The sequence below is a fragment of the Anthonomus grandis genome, chromosome 16 (assembly GCF_022605725.1).
Source record: "Anthonomus grandis grandis chromosome 16, icAntGran1.3, whole genome shotgun sequence".
Classification (NCBI taxonomy): Eukaryota; Metazoa; Arthropoda; class Insecta; order Coleoptera; family Curculionidae; genus Anthonomus; species Anthonomus grandis.
Window position 1 is genome coordinate 8,449,379 of NC_065561.1, and position 10,905 is coordinate 8,460,283.

Sequence of the window (10,905 nt, forward strand, 5' to 3'; positions counted from 1 at the left end):
CCGAGATCTTTACCGGCTTGCCAGACCCTTCAAAGATTACTGTTTAACCTTAAATACAAATAAATGTCAAGCTCTTCTCTTTCGTAGGATTCAGTCTAGAGGCAAGTATAAAAATCTTGTAAAAATTGATGTAGTGGGTGAAAGAATAAAATGTACATACTACTGTAACTAAAAATATTGGTGTGCTATTTAGTGCTATTTAGTATCTTAACTTAAGATTTTGAGAAAATATTGACATATGCATTAAAAAGGCTAGCTTATCTATAAGAAACCCAAAAGGCATTTATAAACTTTAAATTACTTTATAGTCAAAGAGAGACCTTACAAAAGTTCTGTGTGCAGGTAATTATGGTAATTGATTCAAGCGTATTCAATAGTTCCAGAATAGTTTCATGAGACTGAATAAATGGAATAAGAAAGCACGGTAGTGGTGTGAGTGATGAGATGAGTAAGATGAAGTGGTTGGATATGGCTAAAAAGATATAACTTTTTCGTTCCTAATATATGGCCATGTCAAGTTTTTAAAATTTTCCTGTATGTAGTAGCTACAACCAGTAGTATATCAGTACTGTCCATTTAGTTTTCATGAGGTCTAATCATTGAACATTTATATAATTAATATGCCTATAATTTCTATACAGTTTAATATAACTTTGTACTTATTGCGTATGTTGTGATCTGTAATTTTCGGTGCTATATGTACACAATTTCTATTACATACCAGAAATGTGTCTTTAGTAACTACAAGGTCTATCATAGTTGAGCTTTGAGATGTTGTTCTTGTAAAGCTATTTACATTCAGGTAATGAGTTCTCTTAACTTGTCTTAATAAAATGTATCTTTTAAGATATTATCATTCACAAAAAATAGGTTCTCTTTCTAGATGCATATTGCCAAAAATTTTCAGTGAACAAAAAATTATCGCCCGATGATGGTAAATGAAGAAGTTTTTTATTCTTTAGTAAAACCTCAACTCCTGTTACCCCTGTATTTCTTGCCATATTGGTGATCAAAATAGTTTTGCCTGTAATTCTTTCCTCTAATAAATAATTGTTTCCCCAGTATGCCTATTGTGTTAAGTTGTGTTACTTATAATGCATCTCTCAAATTTAATTTTATGATTCATAATATCTTCTGTTGTACAAAATGGCGCACCGAAAATTTTCCACCCCGAATTTCTTCGAGATTTCATAAAAAATCAAAAAAACGCTCGCACCCGTCGATTTTTTTTAGGGGCACAAAATAATCTCGTATTTATAAGCCATCAATCCCTACGCGATGACGGGGTGACAGACAAAGTTTTAACTTACTGTTTCATTTGTCAGATTCGGTGATATCACATCTTGAAATTTTGTAAAAAAGGATTTTGTTTTTTTGTATCAATTTAATACCCGTAAGAGTAACCGTTTCAAGATAGCGTAATAAATGATACTCAAAAGACCGTCCAAATAAATTATTAGTTTTTTATATATAAATTTTTTAACAGGCCTGTCTACTTCAAAAAAGGATAAAAAACTGACCTTTTTTTTAATTATAGATTCAAATATTTTTTCATCCTGATTTTACTTGATGAGTTTAAAAATAGAGATTTATTATTATCACTTTCATTACTAAATAAAAAGGTACTTAAAAAAATTAAATTACCAATAATAATGTTTTAATATTTATATTTAATTTATTTATAATCAATTAAATGTTAAAAATGCTCCTCCAACTTCCTTTACAAAAGTAGAGATACTGCTCGAAATGCTCGCGCACATTATCTAACATTTTAGGTGTAATTTGTTGGGATTCGGACACTATTCGTTTTCGCAAATCCTCTAAAAAATTGGGTACAGCATACATTTTGGATTTTAAATGGCCCACAAAAAAATCAAGAGGTGACAAATCAGGAGATCTGGCAGGCCATTCAGTTGAACCTCTGCGTCCAATCTATCTTCCATGAAAATTTTCATCCAAAAATTGGCTTACAGGAAACTTAATGCTGAGGTACTCCGTCTTGCTAAAAAATTAAATTTTCTGGCCGAAGGCTTGTTCTTGTTCAATATCAATAGTCAAAGCTGGATCAATAGTAGCTTCCAGTAACCTACAATCCAGTAATCTGCAATTATGCGTGTTCACAACACCATTAAGAAGAAAGCTGCATGCATTAGAAAAATAAAGTTGATCTAGCACAATCGTTATTTCTAAGCCAAATTGAAATAATTTCAATTCTCTCTTAAAGAGTATCAAATTTAATATTTCGCAAAATAAAAATATGGAAAAACTTCTCATAGTCAATTTAACCGATACCAAAGATAACTAGCAATATTGTCTACAGCATGGTAACATTTTAACATTCCAAAGTACTATTGTAATAATATTTGGTGTCATTTTGAGTATTAAGACTACTAAGCATAAATACAGTGCATTCCAAAAGTTATGTCTAAATTCATTTAAAATTTAGGGGTGTGTTCAAAAAAAAACGCTCGGACCTGTCGATTTTTATTTCAAGTTGCGCATTTTTGTACGTGAAGTTTGTATATACAGGGTTGCTCAAAAATAAATTACGACCATCAACTTCATTTTTTCAAATGAAAGCACCTTTTTTTTAATTTCATCTTTGAATTTCGCGTGGAATTCTACGTATGTTTCATGCATCATGTCCTATATATACCTAAAGTCAACAGTTATCGAAAAAAAGACGATTCATGTAACAAATAAAAAAAGAACAAAAACTAAGTTAAATGTTCAAAATGGTTGCCATTCACGGCTTGACAATATCCAAGGCGATCAATAAAGTCTCGTTGCACATTTTCAATCATTGCCGGAGTTATGGCGCGCACTTCTCTGCGAATTCTCTCTTTCAAGTCGTCTAGATTATTTGGCCTATTAAGAAATACCTTCGACTTGAGGTATCCCCACAAAAAAAGTCCATTGGTGGTAGGTCAGGCGACCTAGCAAGCCATTCGATGGGTCCTCTCCTTCCTATCCACCAAACGCAATTTGAAATAAAAATCGACGGGTCCGAGCGTTTTTTTTTGGAACACACCCCTGAATTTTAAATGAATTTAGACGTAACTTTTGGGATGCACTGTATATGAGTACTAAGTACATGAAATAAAAATTCACTTCACAAATTTGTTTAACATTAGAAGGGCTTTAAAAGGACTTTTTTATAAAAAATCAGTCGTTACTTGACTAAGTAGAAACACCAGTCCAGATAACAGAATTAAATAATAAGAATTTTAATCGGAAAATCGTAAAATATTTTATTTTAAGTTTAAAGTAGCTTTTTAAAGATTATGACATGCTACCATATTAAGGAGGATGATAGTAGCAACTTGAAACTTATGACGGTATTATAATCAGAATTAAATAACGTTCAAAATTATGTATCACTCGACCTCTATTTTTATTCAAAATAGTTAGGAAAGCTGCGACCCCCCTTTTTTGTTTTTTTTATGAAATCTCGGAGAAATTCGAAGTGGAAAGTTTTCGGTGCGCCACTCTGTATAAATCTCTGACAAGTTAAAAATGTTATTAAAAAAATCAAATGTTAATATTAAAAAAAATCCAATCACTTATTAAAAACCCAATCAGGAGGTATCTTATAGGTATAGTAGTGGTAAGCAGGCAATTGGGCAAGATTTTGCAGGATCTTGTTTGTTGACGTGATTTTTGATGAGAATATTCATGTGTGTGACTAGATGAGGTATTAATTAAGCGTTATCATATATTATTTAAGAACGTTGTTTATTTATTATTTATCCATCATAATTTCTTTAACCCCCGAAAATTGCGTATGGCATCAAGACCTATTTCTTTTAAGTTGTCATGCATTATTGTTATTATCATCATCCTAATTTTTAATAAAGGCAGTAGTACTATTTTACGATCTTTCTTTATTCACATTTTCTTTATCAACTCTAAAAATCCCTTTTAAAATAATAATTTCCTAAAAATTTTATCCCCACTAAAACCCGCAGCGCCATTTCATTATTTGTTATTTATATCCAGAGTACTAGATACCATGCTGGCATATTTCTTGAAAAGTAAATCAAACTAATAATTTTCCCGTCCTAACATTTTGTTATTTGACATAAAACCTAACGTAAATTATAAAAGACATTTATTCAAATGAGTATCCAGTTAAAGTTTCACGGCATTCTGTTGGTAAGGCAGGCACATTCCTGCCGCAACCTCGCATATAGATTGTAATTATAAATAAACTGATAATATCTGGAGCAGCAAAATGGTATTATAAAGGCCAAGTAAAACTGTCAGGCAAAGAAATAATGAAATGCCGGAAAGCTCAGCATTGGTTTGACGTAGCTAGTTTGTCAGAAGCCACGCCATATTAGACGATGACGATTCAGCACTTGACCTTTGATTATTATTAGATCGGGTTGAATGGCGGGGAAATGGGATTAAATTAGTGTTATCAATTGAGAAATCAAGGCCGTTGTGTGGAGTGGTAAAATGGGTTGAAAATTAATTAAAATTCTAAGCTATTAACATGTAGTAATAAACATTATTACTTTTTTTTTGGTTACTGCTCACAATTTTATTTCCTCTAGCCTTTTTTTTATTAATGCAGAGATGAAAATCATGATAACGTAATGAGACTGGCCTCTGGATAATATATCTCACCCTATACCACATCAATTAATTTTTGATTAATGGGCAATTTCCGAAGCCATTGAAAGTATCGAAATGTATATCTGGTTTTATTAAGGTTCAAGATAAAATACAGGTTGGCGCATCGAAAACGAAACAGAGGCATTTCAAATCGAATCAAAACAAAAACATTTTTATATATCACAATTAATACAAATTATACATCTTAAAGTAATAGATATCGATTATCGATTTTAATTAAATGTGACAAATAAAGGACAACTCTGCGATTATAAAAGAACCGATTCATATAACTCTGTAGAAGCTCCACAGTTATGTAGAGCAGCCAAATTAAATACTAATTGAATCCTAATGATAATATGAGGTCAAAGTCAAAATACCGGCCAAGCACATGAGCCTCCCTCCCAAGCCTCAAAGGCATAACATTGACTATTATCTTACATTGAAATACACAAACACTAATACGGCGCACCATCCAGCCACTAAATTTCTTCAATTAAACAAAATTTAAATAATAATCAATCAATAAAATATATAAATAATTTAAAAAAAAAAAAAAGATAATTTAGACATTATCTTTTTATCTGAAATATGGCTCTCTAATACCGATGACTCATTGTTTCAAATATCGGGATACCAATTACCAATTTTTGAAGAAGAATCGTTAAGGTAGAGGCGGGGGAGGGGGGGGTGGCGGCTTAAGTAAGAGACCACTTGAAGCAGCCTTGGCAGTTCACCCATTCCTCGCCTCTGACATCTTCAGAAAATGGACTTTCGCAAAACATACAAATAGCATCTTCCTCAAAGTTTTCTATCTCGTCATCTGAATCTTGATATTCCGGATCAGGAGCCGAGTCTGAAGAAGAAGAACAGCAGGATACTGATTTCCCATTTTTTCGTTTTTGTTTAGCCACTGACAATTTATTTTTTTTTTGGAAAGGTTCAATTTTTTTCTGTTGGTTTGGTTTTAAATAACTTATTTTTCTTTTAGTGCCTGAAGTTGAAGGTAATTTTTTTCTCCGTGCTGCTTTCCAATTCTTCTTTGTAGGGCGTGCTAGTTGTAACCGCATCTTTACCACTTCTTGTACTCTTTTTTTTTAATAACATCTTTAGAAGTAGTTGAAACAGGCATTAAATTTGCAGGAGTAACCTGTTTCAAAGCTACGTCTCTCGGGGCTTTTTTCTTTTGGCTCGTTGTTATCTAATTCATCCTCTATTGTTTCTATTTCTATATTTTCTTCCTGAACTGTCTCTGCTTCTACTAGTTCTTCACCAGACATATCCTGCACTTCGGCCACAAAGTCATGTTCTTTAAATATGTTTCTTTTGTCAGGAGGGAACATTCCAGTTTTTCTAAAGCCGTTGATGGCCGTGTCCATGGTGGTCGCTTTTATGTAGGCTTTCCCAAAAAGTTCTGCTATCTGATAGCCTGTTACTACACGTTCGGGATTCAAGCTTAGCCAATTTGTAATTTCCTGTGTGTAGTACGTTTTAAACGGAGACAGAAAAGCAACGTCCAATGGTTGCATCCGATGAGTTGAATGTGGTGGAAGGCATATTATGTGAATATAATTTTCTCACGCCACAGTTATGACCTTCAAATTTTTTGTGTGGGAATAATGGCCGTCAAGTATTAAAACCACTGGATCATCAGAGCTAGGCTTTGTCAGATTAATAAAATGGCGAAGCCATTCCACAAATATTTCTTGTTGGATCCAGTTAGGTATATGGCACGCATATTTTGATCCTGGACGAGTGCCATTCATAAGCTCCATTTTCATGTGGGAAAATTATAAAGGGCGGTATTTATACTCCTGTTGCACTAAAACACATAACTGTGGTTAACAAAGACCCACGCTCAGCGGAGGTAATAGCACCGATTTGTTTTTTTTCTTTTTTTCCCACGACTTTAACGTGCTTGTGTTGCACTATGGCGAGGCCAGTTTCATCGCAGTTGAAAATTCTGGCTGGATTATGATTTATTTTTTCAAGAAGTGGCTCATACAAATCAAAAAATACTGCAACATTTTCTCTAGTGAAGGATTTAATTCGTGCATATGATATTCCTTAAGGAGTTCGTAATGATAATTCTTTGTGCCTTGACAGAAAGCTGGCAAATCATTTCTTCCCAGCAGATTCTTTGGCTACGCTAAATGGATTTTTTATATTATTAGCTTTGCATAAGCTATATGCCAATCTGCACACATCTTTGCCTTCCATTTTTACGTACCTTTTCAAGGTTGTTTGGGGCACATCGTGGGTTTTCGCACTCTTTTTGTAACCTATCTGACCTTGTCTGACAGCTAAAATTGCTGAAATCCCAAAAATGCTGCTTGTCCCAAACTTTGTTTTTTTTAGGCATCTAAAATAAAATATTTAAATTTAAAAAGTATTATTAAAAGTTTTAAAACTTACCTTTAAGTCGCTTAAAATATCCAAATCTACAACCGGCAAAAAAACTTTATTTTTCAAACAAACTTATTTTAACCTTAAACGTCAAAACAAACTACGTCTTTGCTTCAAGAAGGGAATAAGCGCTTCTGGCGCATCTTCGTGGTTGGTAAAATCCAATGCAACGATATATTAGAATGGTCACCCGTCAAAACACCAGCATTCCACCTGCCAAACAATGTCATCCACCATCTATTTACATTGTTTGAGAAGTAAAATGCTGGTGTTTTGACGGGTGACCATTCTAATATATCGTCACAGCATAAGGAAGACTAATTATTTAAGTAATTATTTAAGCTATTAATGTAATTATTTAAGCTGTGATATCGTTGTACTGGACTTACGTAATGCAGATAATAGATGTCGCAACTAGTTCTAGCTCAAAATTGAACTACCCCATGTTAGGGACTATCCCCATATTAGGCGACTGACTACAGGTGCTTTAAAAATTTTAATAACCAACTTTTTTTGCAGGATTTATATTTACTACCATGGGATAACATTTTATATCAAAATAATATCGATAGTAAAATAGTAATTTTTAATAATTTAATACAAACACTTTTTAATAAACATGCTCCTTATAAAAAAACAAGAATTACTAAACCTAAAGCTCCTTGACTAATATCTGAGGTACTTCTTTTTCAAAAACAACGCAATGAGGCATTAAGGAAATTCAAGGTAACAAGGGATATAAAAGATTGGGAGAATAATAAATTTCTGGAAAATCATACTCTGGCTATAATTAAAAGAGAAAAAAGCACCTAGATCTGCTGTGTAACGAAAAAAATAAGCGTCAGCTTTGGTCCTCATTAAAAAGTTTAACATTTGTAGAGATAAAAATAATGCCGATATTCCGGAACACCTGTCTGATCCAACCATCAAATTAACACCTTTTTTTCTCAATTTCTTCAAAATTCTTCGAATTGTGATGAACAAATTCAGCGTTATAATAATGGTGTATTTGATAATAACCTGCATTTCACACTTGATCTTGCAACTGTTGAAGATCAGATTTCACTAAAAATGTTAAGGTATTGCAGCCCCTTTATTGATAAGTACATATGCCATATAATAAATTGTTGTATAGAAGCTCACTATTTCCCCGATCAATGGAAAATTTTAATTGGTAAGCCCTTATCAAAAGTTGCTAGCCCAGAAAATTATAACAACTTGCGCATTATAAGTATACTTCCAGTACTTTCAAAAATATTTGAAAAGGTACTTTACCATCAGATGGTTTTTTATTTTTTTGATAATGACATTATTCCGGCTGCGCAGTGTTGCTTTAGGGATAATTTTGGTACCTCTGTAGCTCTACTAAACGTATTGGATGATATAATGGACGCTACTGATAAGCAACAGATTGCTATTCTGGCGCTGTTAGATTTCTCTAAGGCATTCGATACAATAAATCATGCACTTTTACTAGCTAAGCCTAAATATTACGGCTTTTCATTGAAGTCTATACAGTTAATTGAGTATTAATAATAATAATTATTATAATAAGCTTTATTTCCAACAGGTTACATATACACAGTTACAGGAAAATCAATTAAATATATAAATGTACAAGTACGAATGCATGAACTGTATTAGATTCATGCAACTAAACTATAAAAGAATTGCTATATAATAAAAAAAAGTAGTGAGTTTGAGAAAATAAATAATAAAAAATCAACACTAAATTAAGATAAGAATCAGGAATTAATTTAAATCAAAGGAGCAGAAAAAAAATGTTGTTAAAAACTAAATAACTTAAAACGAAATAACCTAGCCTCCCCCACCGACCATACGCAGGTGACTTAAAATAAGTGCCAAATTGTCATGGTGAATGTCACAAGAATCAGCAATAGTGTTAAAGTTTTGACACATAAAGTGAATAGGACTCTGGTACAGAATGTTGGACCTGGCTGTGTCCAAGTTAAAAGCTGGACTAGATCCTGGGTGTGGTATATGAAAGCAAATCCTTTGCAAAAGGGATGGGCAGTCAATTTTATAGTTAAGTAAATTAAACAAGAATTTCACCGAATGCATTTCTCTCCTCTTTGCAAGTGACCGTTCAGTATATCTAGAAAGCAGCAGGTTATGGTCAAAACCCCTTGGAGGATAGACTGCATCATCCTTAAATGCCAAACATTTAAGGAATCGGCATAATTTAAAATTAAATTCTTTAAGGTCTTGTTTAATGTTTTTTTTGGAAATACAAATAAAACTACAAATATTAAAAGTGTAATAAATGTTCTGAGGTATTCTTAACCTAAGTCTTAAACGCAGCCTATGTGAGGCCATGGTGTTCTCTAATTTTAACTACTGTGATTATGTTTACGGTTTTTGCTTAGATAATGATTGTAAAATGCGCATACAAAAAATTCAGAATGCCTGTATCAGATTAGTTGATGGCTTACGTAAGTATGATCATATTTTGCAATATTTTAAAACAATTAGCTGGCTTAAAATGGACAATCGTAAAATCCTTCACTTTTCCACTTTTTGATAAAAATCATTAGCGGCTCAAAGGCACCTGCGCCCATAAGGAATACATTGTTGTTCAGAGCAAATATACACGGTGTAAATGTTAGAGCTAGAAATAAGTTAATAATGCCGGTCCATAGAAGTGCTATGTTTTAGCAATCGTTTTCTTACAATGCTGTTCAGTGCTACAATAAAATACCTGCAGAATTTGTTGACCTTCGTGCAGATACATTTAGGAGGAAATATAAATTCTCTTACTGTTTAATATACAGGGTGTTCATTTGAAAACTTCCCACCACAGATTTATCGAAAACCACTATTTAAAAAAAAACGCCGAAATACGTCAAAAGGTTTGTCAAGGGGGACAACTTTCTAACCTAAAATTACTTCACCCCCTTTCCCCCATTACCACCCAGGGTCATCCCCTTAAAAATGTTGAATGGCAAGGGGTATCGAGTAATAGTTTGTTTAAAAGGTCTTTCGAAGTCTTTTATTTTGACGTTTGATTTTTTTTAATTCGTTTTCGAGAAAATTAGAAAAATCTTTGTTTATCCTAATTTGTTCAGATAGAAAACAAAAACATTAAAATATCAGTTTTTATTCCAATAAGTGTTCAAAATGTTGCCCATTAGGGTTTGCCAAATCTACAATTCGTTTATAATTTAAAACGGAAACTACCAACATAAACAGCAATTCCGAAGATTAGACGTGGAAAAAACTAAATAACAACCTGAATCTTTTTCCGCATTCTTTTCATCAATACAGATATCCTGGGTGAACTGTATTTATTGTTATACTTGCTTAGTTATTTATAGTTGCTAAGGAAAATAAAGATTTTTTTTTTCCGTCAGTTACATTTGTGACAGTCTTGGAATAGTGAAAATTTTTAAACAAGTTAGTGAAATATTTTAGGTTAAATATTCTAGTAAATGCTTGTTTTCAGAGCTAGATGGATTACGCAGCTTCTGGTTTGATAGGGGTGATTTCTAGAGTTTAGGGGGACTTATTTTAGTTAGAAACCATGGGATTTCGGAAGTTGAGCCCATGGAGACTTTTAATCAGGGGATTGAAATATACAACACACTACAATATCAAAAATTTTAACGGAAAGCAAATTTCCATAAGCTCCAAGTGGGGTCCTTTTGACAACCGACACTTCTGCTATGGACTAATAGATATGCAATATATTCAATTTCTCTAGCTCTCATAAAAAAAATATGAATTTAAATAAATTGTGAAGTATCTTTCAAATTCGTTTAACAAGCCTTTTTCAGAAAATTCGCACCAATAAAATCCTGAAAATTTTAATCCTTAAAAGGGCCTATTTACTAGCGAGCGCGGTTGGACAACGAGGTTGGC